Here is a 15044-nt window from a genome sequence, read left to right on the forward strand (position 1 = left end):
ACGGTTTTTGAGGCTGAAAACACTTCATTTGTCACAACTTTAAATCATGATTACCTTCACATAGATGTTATATAAGTGTGGTAAAATTTGTAATTTGTTCATTATAGTTAAGGGGGTGAAAAAGGATTAGAAAAATAATTGGACGGTAATAGAAATCTGAAAATAGATTCTGCCCATTTGTGTTTTTAATGTGATTTCAACCTTTACATATCTATTAATTATCTTTTGGCCCTAGAAAATAGATTATAATGAGCACTAGGTTGTCGACAACAATTGGATGATGTTGACGTTCATAATTGGATTCGAGAAATAGCGAGACTTATGGGATCAATTTATAATGTCATTGGTAACTTGAAATAATGATTTCATCTAAATTGTTTTAGCGTGAATGGACGTATTTTGGGATTGTGTGTGTTAAGGTTATTAAATGGAGGATTGACTTTAATATTAGATGGTAATACAAGTGATTTTTCGACATTGAGCAAAAAAGGAAATTGATATACACTCTATAGGAGCTTGCACACACAAAAGCGAAAGGTAAGTAAAAATCCATATGCAACTACGATGCAAGAGCCTAGTATTTGTCATATGGTAATGTTGAAATAGTCACATAACTTTGATAAGAGGATTATTGCACATCATATGATGGTTATGATCGTTGAGTAAGAGGTTGGAGAACCTATTGACATCAATTTTCATTAAATATATCATTCATGAGCATTTTCATCTGCAAGCACGACATGTGATCATGGTTGAAAATCCTGCATGTGAAACATGATTTCAAAGTGAGTTTTCTTTATAAATATTCTTATTGACCACTACTAGAGCACCGAGGCATGTGAGGTATGCTTATGTGATATATTTGGCATCGCGGGTGATACTTCCTCGGTGATTGCAAAAGTAGATAGGGGATGAGCCTTTGGTGATCACGGGAGGGTGGACCACTCGACTGTACCCTTGTGATATTATGATTATTGGCGCTATCGAGTGGGAGACTTCTTGGGTGATCATAGGGATAGTTAGGGAATAGGCCTCTAGTAGTCACAAGAGGATGGTTCACTCGCCGATGTCGATTTCATATTGGCCATTTGATTATTGATATTGATATTATGTAGAGCTCTATCCGGTGCATAGTAGGTGGGTCAAGGGTCCAATGAAATGAAAGGTTTCAAATGAAATGATTTCGAGTCAACTTTGATGAATATTAGAATATGATGCTTCTTTATCGTAATGTTTAATGTAAATGGCATAGTGTCATATATCATTATTATTCATATTCATGACATACATGATTTTTGCTTACTAAGCATTGGCTTATGTAGTTCTTGCATTGTAGGTGAGCCTGGAACTACATAGAGAGCACGGCTAGCTATGGAGCTCTTACGGAATTCCAGAGTTCGATGTATATGGATGACGACCTATAGGGTTAGAGACATAGTTATGTTGTTTTATCAGGTAAAAAAAAGTGTGAAATTTTATGCCTAGGTCGAGTCATCAATTTCATTCCCACACAGGTTAATGGATAGTTATCTATATGAATGGGGGTGTAACACATCTTGGCCAAGAATTTTGTTATCAATTTAACTGAATAAAATATAAATCATAATATCATACTATCTAAGAATGATAAATCCTCTATTGATCATTCACAGCGTTCATATGATTCCTGACATATCCAAACAATGTCGTATTAGCAACCCTTGGCAGAGCAACATCCAACATCACTAAAGTATAACTGTCCTCATATAAAGTAATATGATGATCTCAAGTCAAAGGACCAATTTCACTGCCAAACGTTAGAGATTAACTACTAACACTTAAATAGTTGTCCATGTGGAATCTCCTCTTTAAGTCTCCCACATTTTGTTCTATAACAAAAATCAACATGTTAATTTAAGTATCACTACACTTAACTTGTGAGATCGGCTACTTATTTCACAAGTAAAAAAGCTACACGTGATGGTTTATCCATAATAACAATATCCGTATCTCGTTATAATTTACGACAATGAATGATTTAAGATTCAGTAATAGGTGATTTAAATCTCACAATTATAACTTCTTGTGATTAACAAATTACTAAAATTTAAATCTACGGACTCTATTATTTAATTTAATTAACTATTAATTAAATAATAGACCTACCATAAAATTAAGTCAATTTTATATTAAAAGTATTTACATGTAAAGTTGGTTAAACTTAAGGCATAACACTTACAAACTCTTAGTTACACTATATCCAATAACTTATATATCTAATATTATAAGAGCCTACATGAAAGCATGTTCATACTGCAACAATTCCTTATTTGTGGATCTGTAATTTAATCAATTATGAGAACTCATTTTTTCTTTATATCATTTCTTTGTATTATCTCTCTGATAAGATGATACCACCTTAACACATGTTTGGATCATTGATGAGATTTTAGTTCCTTCGTTTGCTCGATGTCTCCATTGTTATCATAATGCAGAAGCATGATATCAACAATGTTTGGAACTACTCCAAGTTCATTGATGAACTTCCTAATCCAAACCACAACCTTTTTATTTGGAACATTTTCAACACACCGCTTAAGAGTAAACCAATATCATGATTGATATTTGCAATCATTTCTAGTCTGACTAAAAGTACTAGTGTATTCATGAACTCTAGTTTATTTTCTCCATTTTATCTACGTAGATTAGGATGAGTTAAGCAATCTTCTAGATCTATCTCTATAGATCAAATTGTCTCTCCCCTATCTTTCATGGAGAAATCTTTTAACAAACACAATTTCAACGATTGAAATATAGAGATGTTGTTTCTTGTTAAAAATATGTTATCTACATATAATATTAGGAATATGACAACGCTCCTATTATCTTTTTATAAACATACGTATTGTCTTCGTTTTCTATAAAATCAAACATTTTGATTGTCTCATCAAATCAAAAATTCCATCTCGTAGAGACTTGCTTCAATCCATATATGAATAGATTAAGCCTACATATCCTGTTAGCATCTTTTGATACAAAAACTTTGGGTTGTGTTAAGTACAATTCCTCTTACAAGTTCCCGTTAAGGAATATATTTTTGACATCCATTTTCCATATCTTATATTCATGATATGCAGCCATTGCAAATAAAATTCGAATGGACTTAAGTATGGCTATAAGTAAAAGGGTTTCATCAAAATCAACTCTTTGTCTTTGTTTGTAATCCTTTTGTTACTAGCCTTATTTTATATGCATGGATGTTTCCATCCACGTCAACCTCTTTCTTGTAAACTCATTTAAACCGATGGGTTTTAACCCATCAAGCTGGTCGATCAAGGTCTAAACCTTGTTCACATACATCGAGTTCATCTTGAATTTCATGATCTCTTACCATCTCTTTGAGTCAAACATTTGACTTTATTTCTTAGTAGCTAATAGGTTAATCATCCTTGATTAGTAATCATGGATTTGTACCTTCTAGGAAGTCAAATGATCCCACAAGATTTACGCGGAGCTGATTTATCCCTAGAAGTCTCTACTTCCTGATCAAGAGTATGTCCATCAATAGTTGTGAGATCAGACTCAGGTTCATCTACTCGTTAACTATATTTGTGGACTATTAAACTCCTTCAAGATTTATTCTGCTCCTACTGTCCTCTCCTAGAATGAACTGTTTCTGTTGGACTTTCTTATCAATGAGATTATAGAATTGACATCCAATCTTTTTTGGATATCCACAACTATACATTTATCAATTTACTCTCAAACTTATCCAATTCAGTACGCTTCACATAAACGTTACAATCCCAAACTTTCATATATTATAAGTTGAGCTGTCTTCCTTTCCATAACTCGTATGGAGTTTTGTTGATCAATTTAGATGAAACACGATTTAGTGTGTAGCACGCAGCAATTGGTGCATGACCGTAAAATAATTTTAGGATGTTTTCATGGCTCATCATTGATTGTACCATATTTAATAATGCGCGGTTCCTCCGTTTAGATACACCATTATGCTACAATATATTTGACGAAGTCCACTACAAGATAGTCTCATTCTCTTTTAGATAATCTAAAAATTTTCCTTTAAGATGTCCTTTACCTCAATCTGATGTTATTGTGAGAATACCTTTATGTATTTGTTTCTCTACTTCTAGCTGAATATATTGTACTTTTCAAGTGCTTCATGCTTGAATTTCATAGTATACATGACCATTTCTAAATAATCGTAAGTAAATATGATGAAATAAGAGAAACCACATATATTATTAATTGAAATGGGTTCATAGACATCACTATACATTAGGCCAGTAATTATGCAACACTTTCTCTTTTTCAAGTAAAAAGAGATTTGGTCATTGGGTCTAACAAACATGATCACATTTGTCAAATGATTCAAAATCAATTGACCTCAAATATACATCTCCATGTAATTTTGGAATTGTATTTTAATTTATGTGACCTAGTCTACAATGCCAAATTTAGGTTTATCAAATCATCACTCTTATGCCTCTCAATTTCTTTACTCATTATAGAATACTTAATATTTAGAATATAAATGTCATTTTATAATTTACCATAATCATTAAGATCTTATCAAGAATAAGTAAACAACAATTGTCCTTAACACTTACATTCATGTCAAAGCATGAAATTGAAATATGTTCTTGGTAATGATGAAAACAAATGACATTTTTCTAATTCTATTACTAAGCCTAAAGGCAATGACAAAAGTATGCTCCTTTAGGTAATGCAGCAACATTTTGCTAATTGTCAACGAGTAGGTCAACTTTTGCCTTTTGCAGTAGTCTACTTTTAATCTCTACATATCTATACAAATATGAGATTCATACCGGATATCTAATCTCCAAGAGACTAATGAAGTAGACATAAGTCTTGCAATTTTTCTTCTAATGACCTTTTATCCTATAATGATATCAAGGTCATCGGACTTGATAATGTCTTTATTTGCTTTCATTGACTTAGTCATCTTAGATGCTTTCCCAAAGCTTCCTTTAGACTTCCTCTTATTATCCTTAGAGAAATCAACGGCCAAAACTTGCCCACTACATAATTTGATGCTGGGCTTAATAGTCCTAAGCATGTTCAGCAATTTAGGGAGTATGCACTCGAAGTTATTCATATTAAAATTCATAATTAGTTATAAATAGCTATTTGTCAGAGATTGTAAAACCTAGTCTATCTTAGTTAATATTCGATATTGAACCTAATTGAGACAACTACTCAATGTCAATCATCTTCAATACATGAGCACTAACTAAAGATGACTCTATCATCTTGCACTAGTATAGTTGCTTAGAAGTTTTATATCATTTCACACGCAATTATTCATTATGCAACTTTTTGAGATGAAAAATCATGTATTATCATCTATACCCTCATGTTACTTTTGTAACTCAGGTGACATAATACGATCATCATACATGTTGCAGTACTATCATCATCACCATGTTATTATTATAGCCACCTCTTCCTTATTTGGGTCATCGGTAGGTGTAACTGAAAATGGTTACTCAAGGACATAATCAATTTTTTCATGCCTGGGAACAATTATCAGATTGCGATGCTAATAAAAAAAAATTGGCTTGATTGTTGGCATCCAGTATGCCCTTTAAATATATATTGTTACTCATGATTCAATAAATGAAAATGATGAAAAATAAAAGAAAAATATATAAAATGTATCAATTAATTTAACATGATCGTTTATTATGTTAATTATGCTTCCACTGTTTAATATTGATTGTTTGACTTTTTTTGACTTAGAATAATATGTGATTTAAATCAATACCAAACTGGGCTATATACAATGTATATATAGAATTTACATTGAAAAAATTTGAAGAAATTAAAATATATAATTTTAGATTTCTAAGACGACTTTTCATATTTTCAACATTACATTGATACATGTACTAGTTATTTCGAATTATATCCATCTCTTTTCTCAATGTATATATCTTAGATTTGACATGTTCTATTAACTGATTATATTAGTATAGTGCATACTTTACCTCTATACCATTTGTAATAAGGATAATTAAGTAAAATAAGAATGTTAGCAATGCATTCTATTAAGTTATAACATCCTCGTAGTAATAAAATTAGTATGATCACAACAATATGACTATAGAGAGATTTTACTATACATCCCCTTAACTTTGTGATCGAGTTGTTTTTATCTGAAATATACAAGTAATCGAAATACAATATTTTATCAAATAATGGATTCGATAGGGAATACATGACTCGTGATGTTGAAAATGACAAATAAATGCTAGACTTGTCAAATAGGTTAATATTGATGTTCTACTAATTACATGGATATGTTGGTATTTTCTCACCAAATTCGTCTATCTGTTGACATATGGTCGACTTTATCCTCAATGTTTTGATCATAACAAACAAAATTAATATTGTTTCAAACAATTTATTTTGAGTGATGATAGTTCAATGTTAAAATCAATCGAGCATTATATATCGGACATGAAATGAAGATCAAAGTGGAAGCTAAGCATTCAAGTCAAATCATTCTAGACGAGAGCTTAAAAGATAAACACCAAGAAAGATTAAGATTAAAAGCATGAGAGACGACATCAAAGAAAGATCAAGACGAGAAGTCTAAGAGGTAAATTTCAAAGATCAAAGACTTGATTTCTCAAACAAAATGTAAAAGTACTAACACTTTGATATTTGACAATGAATAGTTAGCTCAAAATCTTTCTATACATTAAAAACAATTTTTGTGCACTAAAAGATATTCAAATGCAACGTTTTGATCAAATATAAAAATAACTTTAAAAAATGATATTTGGACTTTAAAAACATTTTTATCATGAAAAGTTAATTAAAAATATTTTCCCAAAATCCATGCACCTCAAAATTCTCAAATCGGAACAAACGGGGCCAAAACGTAAAAAAGCTGCGCTGTCGGGACAGTCAACTGCCCAGAGAGGCGTCGATTGGATCCCCCTCCAAGGGTCAAAGATTTGACCTCTGATTTTTACTGTATAAACGACTATATTGGTCATCCAGATGAGACAGTCGACCAAACTGGTTATCCTAATACATATTTTTTGTTTTTGTTTTGAACTCTGAAATATCCCACTTTTTGCATTCATTTCAGCATTTCTAAGAACATTAAATTGAGATATTATAGAACTTTAACTTTTGATCTCCACTCTTTATTTATTTTTATCAATTCATTTACTTTCAAAAAACTTTTGATTGAATTTACTTCTGCAAATCATTTCATTTATCAAAGTTTTTCAAACTTAACACTTAAGCTTTATTCATTGTTATTCATTAAAGTATTAGCCTACTTCTCTCATTGTAATCAATTTTGAATATATCTTTTATTGTGAGGGAAGTTTTAAATTGTAAACTCTTCATTTTATAAAATTGTGGATCGTGTTGAGGTCCCGTAAAGCTCAACGTTGTAAAAAAAAAAAAATTAGTGCTCCTTGTTTGTAAGTCACCAAAAACATTGTAGAAGGTTGGATTACACTATAAGTCAATCAAATTTAGTGAAAAAGATCTTGCTCGTGCTAGGAGTCAATCTTGCTTTTAACGATGCTGTAAATTTAAGTAGTCAAGACGCACTCCTACAAGTAAAGGGAGTTCGAATAGATATTAGTTGTGTTCAAAAGGTTAAAAGCACCAATTAATGACAACTTATAAATTATAGCGATGTCGTTTCATTTACTTTTGATTTGTGATTTGTTAAGGAAAAAAAGTATATTTGTGCCCAAATCCATTACGTTGATAAGTTATGGCTTATGCATAAAAATCATTGCATTTAAGGTTATTGAATTTCGACACAATGCACAAAAAATTTTCAACGTTAACATGTGTACTTAGAGATTTTTTTGGCGAAGAAAAGTATGTAGTTTCACTTTCATAATGCTAACACTAACACTAAGGTTATTAAAAATGATTAACAACTTCCTCCGAATTTTGATGTGAAGCTTTGTCAATTGTGTTGTATTTGTCGTACTTTTGATTTGATTTTGCAAGATGACCTCAGGTACATTACACCACAGTTGACAATAATTAGACAAGTTATTGTCTTTATTTATGTATCTTTATCTCACAAACAAACATTTGCGAGTATATGGTTAGATTCTAATTTATCTGATAGGATATTTGCAATGGTATTAACTTTTGTAATGGTATATATTTATATGGTTTTGATTATGATTTAAATTTGAATGATTGGTCAACTGCTTTTGAGATGATGAAATTTTTTAAGGTTTCATTGATGTGCGTAGATGTCTAATATTTTGTTGCTCTTATCATTTTAGCTCATTTTTTAATATTGTAAAAATATTTTGTAAATAAAGAACGTTCATTTTCTGGTGATATTATTGCTAGTATGGAGATGAAATTTTGGAAATATTGTAAGGACTTGCCCATATTATTTCTTATACCTATGGTTATGGATTCTTGTATTAATTTACATGAATGTTTAAAAAAAAAAAAAAAATCTTCTCTTTATTACATATTTTGATATAGAAAGTATTTTGTACAATTTATGTTCTGAATGTGCTATCAATTTGACAGAAATGATCCACCATCGCCACCTTGTACAACTTCATCATTTTCTGATGAAGATGTATGGATCTATTTAAGTACGACTACTGCAGGCTTTTCATCATCTTATTTTTCTTCTAGTACTAATACCAACAAAATGAAATTCTCGCTAAGTTAGCTAGATATTTTCATACCATATTCTTATTGTGTTAAATCGAAAAGAAATAAATAATTTTAATCTTCTGAAATAATGATGAACAAATGAAAATAATATTTGATATTATTTTTGATGATACGCAATCAACTAACTCTTCTAGTGTCAACTGTAGAGTGTAGCTTACTTTTAGTACATGTTACGGGTCATATCACACAAAAAAAAAGCAAGTTGAAAAGTATGTTTGAGGCTCTAATGTGCTATAAGGACTGGCAAGACGTGGATTACCGAATACAAGACGAGATCATTAATGTAATTGCTAAATATGTTTATCAATTATAATCTTCGTGAATTTTTTGGTACACTAAATTTTAGATTTGTTATTATGCATTGACATTTAATTTTTTTTAAATAAAATATTGTGCACAACATATTTATTTAAATATAATTTTAACTCCATTTATCTATTGTAGTCGATCATAAGCCTAGATAAATGAGGGAGTTTTTACACCTTTATAATTCTTTTGACAAAATAATTTTTATATGTTTGCCATTTTCTTAAAAATTCACTTCTTTATTATACTCTGATGGAGTAAAATGAAGTCTTCAGTTTTAAAAAAGAGACATAAGTGGCTTGCTAGCCCAATCAAAGAACAAGTCGGTACTTGGTAGGAAGAACTGAGCCAGATTTTGTAAAGCAAGGCAGCTTATGCTCAACGAGTCCCATTTACAAGATAAGCTAGTTCATTATGTGAGTCAAGCTGAGCCAAAAGGTAGGTGAGTCGAGTGGCTCGATTTTAACACTAGTAGGCATGTATGTCTTTGAAAGCTTGTGTTTGTTTGTCTTCTGTATCAGATTAGGATATAAGAGATGTATTGTTTCATTGAAAGCTTGTTCTTTTTGAAGAAGTTTTATGCAAACAAAGTTTAAGAAAAAAATTGCAGCTAAGATACCAAACCTTTCATTTAGTAGCAGTCTTGACCCAAACCTTTCATTTATGTCACTGGAGGCGCCAAACCTTTAAAAAATCACAGATCTAGTTTAAATTGACTGTTTTTGCCTGTTTGACCACCTAAATCATTAGTTAATCCTAGAAATGAAAATTTTAATAATTTCTTCCAAATAAGTGAAGGCAATTGGGGGCATTATACATTTTCCCTTCTATTATTGCACTTCACTGTTCATTTTCTCCACTATCAATATCCTTCTCTCTCCCACGATTAGATAGAAAAATCAGCACATAGATGAAAATAAATATATGTAGATGTGGTTCCCCAGTGCAAATGAAGACCTTATGGACAAACCTGAACCTAGGAAGAATATTTCTCACTTTTTCTTGAAGCCAAGATTTGGGTGGATGTACCTTCTCTGTGTGGTGTGGCCCTCTAACTTGTGAGAGATCTAGGGAGTTGATTCCTAGTCTGTTACGGACTAGAAGGGAAATGAAAGCTGAAATCATCATTCTCCAAGCAACCAAATGTATGGAAAACTTAACTGTTCGGATTTGTATGTAAAGTGTTTGTAAAATGGGTTTGTACCAGGGTATGTAGGATGGGTTTGTGGGATGAGGGGTTTTTAGCTTCAGAAATTTGGATTTAAGGTTTTGGCGCGGAGTTTTGTATTAGATGTTGTGAAATTTGGATATAAATTGTGGTTGTATTGTACCTTTTTCCTTGAAATGAAGTGCCCTTTTTTGTATTATTGCTGGTACTAACTTTCACAGTTCTATTTCTGCCTTTTTGTTTAATATGAAATAAAAATTAGGTCACACTCTAACATTTTGTAGACGATACAACATAGGTATCAAACATTTTAATGAATCACAGCATAAGTACCAAACATTTTTGTAATAGTTACAATGACAGTACCAAACCTTTTATAATAGTTGCATAGATAGTACCAAACCTTTAGTAAGATATTCAAAAAAAATTACCAAAGATTTGAAATCCTAGTCACTTGCACCTCAGATTTGATTAATACAATTTGAAAATCTGATGAAAACACAGTATAATGCAAGAAATTCAGCTTAAACATTCCTGAACAACATATGCGACAGTTCCATTTGAAATTCGAGGCCGCTTTACAAAATCACGCCATTTGTTGCACTTATTTCTAGTTTACATTACAAAAAACCATGGCATTTACAAAGTAATTCAAGTTCACTTTACAAAATCATAGCATTCACAAAATAAATTTACTTTCCAACAAAACTATGAAGGATAAATCACATCATGTTCAAGATTTGGATCTTTTATTCTTTGACTACTTCATCTATGACTGGGAAGTTATTGTTGAAGGTACTTTTCTCTTCCTATTTACAAATTTTGACTGTGTATCTTCTTGAGACTCTGGTTGTATGCTTGGTTGTGATTCTTGTGGTGAACTAGCTTCATCAAGTAGTGCTCCCTTGTAGCTTCTTTTGTTATGTCTAGGCCCTATCGTTTATAGGTCATCTTCATGTCAGTCCTTCCCATATTAATTCTTGCATGTGGCTCAGTTTGTGACCTATTTCTCATTTTTTGGGTATACTTGCCTATTTTCTCTTGTGAGGTTGATTTGGAGGGTGTTATCCCAGTTTTGGCCAAAGCTCAGGTCCTGACATTGGTCGGATCCTTAGGGAATAACACATTAGGTATGTTTCCTTACTATAACGTGGATCAACGTGCTCATATATGTCTATATCCCTTGAAAGCATGCTTGATATTGCATAGGGACGTATTATTCCAATCATTACCATTTTTTGCATGTACATTCACATTTTGTCAAATCAACATTCCACCTCAATCCATTTCTGCTGTTTATCTCAAAATTCTGGTTAACTACATAATTTGCCTTCAATTACCTTGTCGCAAACTTAGCTTTCTGAATGATTTTCATTATTTTTGGCCTAAATGCAAGATCCCACCTCTATGCTATTTTTCTTTTTACATTCATTCTTATCATTTGCTGATGTTTAATTCTCCAGCATTGAGAAAATGGGCTTCTCTTTGACAACAACAATGGAAGAATTGAATGTTTCACATAAGTTATTCAAAAGAATATCATACTTGGAATGCTCTTCAAAGTGTGATTTGCTTCACTGGGAAGTTCATTGAACTGCTTGTAATAATCTTCATTAATATCTTTTAACTTATTCATTTCTCTCCTCCACTTTAGCACAGTTGCTGCACTTGTTATAGCCTAAAAGAAATTCTTAAATGTTAGGCCTTTGTGTGTCAAGTGAAATTGCTATATAGATGTCTAGCATAATACATTGCTCAGCTCCTTCACAAAATTGACTTATAGGATCCACCAATCTCTTTTGTTTATCAAATATGAATGTCCAAATTCTAGGTTTTTACATTCATATTTCCTCAACCAACAACTCTATGAACGATTGCCAATTTGTTTTGTTCTCAACATCTATAACTGCCCATGCTATAGAGAACATACAGTTCTCACCATCAATGTCAATAGCTGCCAGCAATTGCTCACCTTGTGCAAACTTTATGAAGTAACCTTCCAACCCAACTACTAGTCTGCAACTAACCTTAAAGCATTCATTATAAGTCCTTAAACATAGGTACTATCTGTTAAAAGTATGATATGAACCTTCAATCTGCACTGAACTACAGGATTTGTTCTATTTAATTCTTCTCCATAATCCCATAAAATTTTGTATTGCTCAACTACAATCTCATGCATCACTTCTGCACATTTAGATTTTGTCTTGTAGAACTGATGCTTTGAAATCTCATAAATACAATCTTTTTTCACAGTTTTCACAAAACTGCTCAATGGCATTTTAGGATTTGACCAAAACATTCTTATGTATATTTTGCTAGATAACCGATATTTGAACAAAACTCGCAAGATCGTTGACATGTAATAAAAATCATCAAGTTTTGAGTTTATCTTCCCATGAGAAATAAGGTCTAATTTGTAGTTCAATAGCTACTATTAAATTTGAAGCGTGGTTACATCAAAAGAGATTGTTTATATATTTTCTATGCAAATTCTAAACTAAGAAAGTAAATAAAGTACTTACCTAATATCTGAATGGTTTGTATTGAAACACGAATCCCTTATTGCCATTTAGTTCAATTATTAATTCGTAATCTAGTGGATTCATGCATTCATGAAAGTCGATAATTCACTTTTACTTAGTATTTTTTCAAGATATATTAAACATATATTTAAGACGACTTGATCCTAGTCTTAGCCTGAATTTATATGAAAAACATGCATTGATTCACATGATTTATCACACATGATTGCACATGCCATAGAATTTTCTAATATCTATTGCACATATGTTGATTTTACTGTGTTCTAGACTTATTTCCTTACACTATAACCAGCAGCCTACTATCTAACTAACGATCAAACAATCAAATAGTTCAATACGAATGTAAAACCAATTGAAAAAAAAATCAAGAAATACTAAACTAATTGTCTTGAATTAAAATAAACAAGTAATAGGTTCATCATTCATACAATACAATGAATTAGTCTAATATTTTTATGATTAAATTACACAAGAATAATTGAAAAAACATCACCCAAAAATAAGAAAGATGGAAGAAGTAGGAGAAATCCACGTTCGTGGCTCAAATCTTGAAATCGAGCTATTTAAAATCCTTGTATAATCCACCTTGAATTGATGTACAGACTTGTTCTTTACCTCCAAAATATGTAGAATATGATGAAATTTAGGTTGAATGGAGGTTCTCCACATTCTAGTCGAGTTTTGATATTTAAAAGGATGTCAAAAAGATTGCATTGAGTTGTTACCAAAACAAAATAAGGAAAATCGAATTTTTTTCCTTTTTGTATTGAGGCGCACACCTAGGCATAGCTATAGCATATCCAGTAGGTTTGGGGTATATTAGGCGCCTCTTTTTTTGTTGAGGCACGTCTCTTCTAATTTTCAACAACCAAACAGCTTTTAGTATTTTTGTCATAATTTTTTCTTTCAATATCCAATTTAGATGATTCAAAGTGCTTTAGAAAAGCACCTCGAAGAGCTATAGTTCTTATAGAGGTATCATATTTCAAATTCAAAATTTTTCTGTGAAAAATGGGTCTCAATGTGAGGCTGAAAATTCAAAGCATAATTTTTCGGCTGAAAGTTGATATGTGATAAATCATGTGAATCTTCATTGTGAGGTTTGACACAAATTTTGAGTATTTTCACTTTAGTCCCCAAACTTTGAATTTGCTTCATTTTAGCCGTTTTTCGTTCTTTCTTCCAATTTTTCATCCAAACACGCGTTTGTCCTATAAAAGCAATAAATAACAAATTAGGCACCAATCCATCTAAAGAATAACAAAATTTTATCATTTAGGATCCCAAATAAGTGTAGAAATTACGGTTATCAAACCCCAAAATTGAATCTTTGTTTGTCCTTAAACAAAATTAAAACCCAATTATAGAACAAACTTAAAAACCTACGAAATATTTAGCTAGCTAACCTGGCATTTTATTTTAGAATTGAAATCATGACATTAAATCTAAGTACATCTTCAAGATTATAATACAAAAATCAAAGTCTATTTTCTCAATGCAAAGTCAACATGCGTACCAAGAATTAAGCATGGCATCATGAATTCACAAGTTGTTTAGTTCCAAACCCTTAATATTCAAATATGTTCTTATCTTCACTCGTGAGATTCACACAACTCCATGCTTGTTCTTTTCGCTCTTTTCAAATGTGTGATCTAAGATTGAATTTTATACTATCCTCACCTCTCTAGTTTAGATAAATCTCACCAATTGCATTTCAACATGTCAATAAACAAGGATTCTCCATCATGTTTGATTACTTCAATCTTTAGGACTTAACTATGCTAATAATCTCTTATCAAAAGTCAAATTTCCCAAAATAAGTGTCTGGGATTTAACTAAGGCATTTGGTGCTTATTTTGTTTCATGCACCTGTTTTTCCTGCTTTTTTATATTTTTTTCTCAATTTTTTTCTACACTATTTCCTTTCTTTATTTGCAACATTCCCTCCTTTAAGTTTTCTAATTGACCCATGTAATACATTTTAGGCCGATTATTCCTAAAGCAGTTGACTTTATAGAAACAGGTTTTAGCACCCTCACAAGCTTAATAACTCAAGTCATAGAGGCTATAAAGAGAAATTTTCAAATAAAATATTTTTTTTGCCTTAATTAGTGTAATGTCCCTCATTAAACACCTATCCAAGTAAACCAACCTCTAACTTAAGAGTGTTTCCCAAGTTCATCCTATTAACCTTAGACAATCCACACAAGATTTTTAATTTCACATATGGAATTCTCATTTATCTTGACATCTTCCTACAACAGTGAAATCTCCCCCAAATTATTCTAAATTTGGTCTAAAGATGTAAA

The sequence above is a fragment of the Olea europaea genome, chromosome 13 (assembly GCF_002742605.1).
Source record: "Olea europaea var. sylvestris chromosome 13, O_europaea_v1, whole genome shotgun sequence".
Classification (NCBI taxonomy): Eukaryota; Viridiplantae; Streptophyta; class Magnoliopsida; order Lamiales; family Oleaceae; genus Olea; species Olea europaea.